We start from the raw sequence: 383 nt of genomic DNA on the forward strand, positions 1-383 counted from the left end.
TTTCCTTTGAAGCAAAGAATTGTGGGTTGCGAGTGCCCACGAAGGATACACATCATGCATCCTCCGAATTCCAGTGAAAGAAGGTCGCATTAGGAGTGTCCTACTCGCTTTTCTGAAACGAGACAGCTTCGATGACGTATGCGGCCGACAAATGCGACCTCCGCAGGAAGCAGCCTTCCAAACGAGACACAGCCGGAAACACCTGAAGGACTCATCCATTGTTAGGAGGGGGTGGAGTAATGAGACATGTGCAGTATGGCAGACGAAAAAGGATCAAATACATGAAACAAATAAATGTTAACAGAAAGTTATGAGTGTGACATTTTGCAACAGATTTTTTTTGTTTTTTTTTTTTTTTTTATGATAACTTGAACGTGGCCAAA

Source organism: Myxocyprinus asiaticus, chromosome 43 (genome assembly GCF_019703515.2).
Source record: "Myxocyprinus asiaticus isolate MX2 ecotype Aquarium Trade chromosome 43, UBuf_Myxa_2, whole genome shotgun sequence".
NCBI lineage: Eukaryota > Metazoa > Chordata > Actinopteri > Cypriniformes > Catostomidae > Myxocyprinus > Myxocyprinus asiaticus.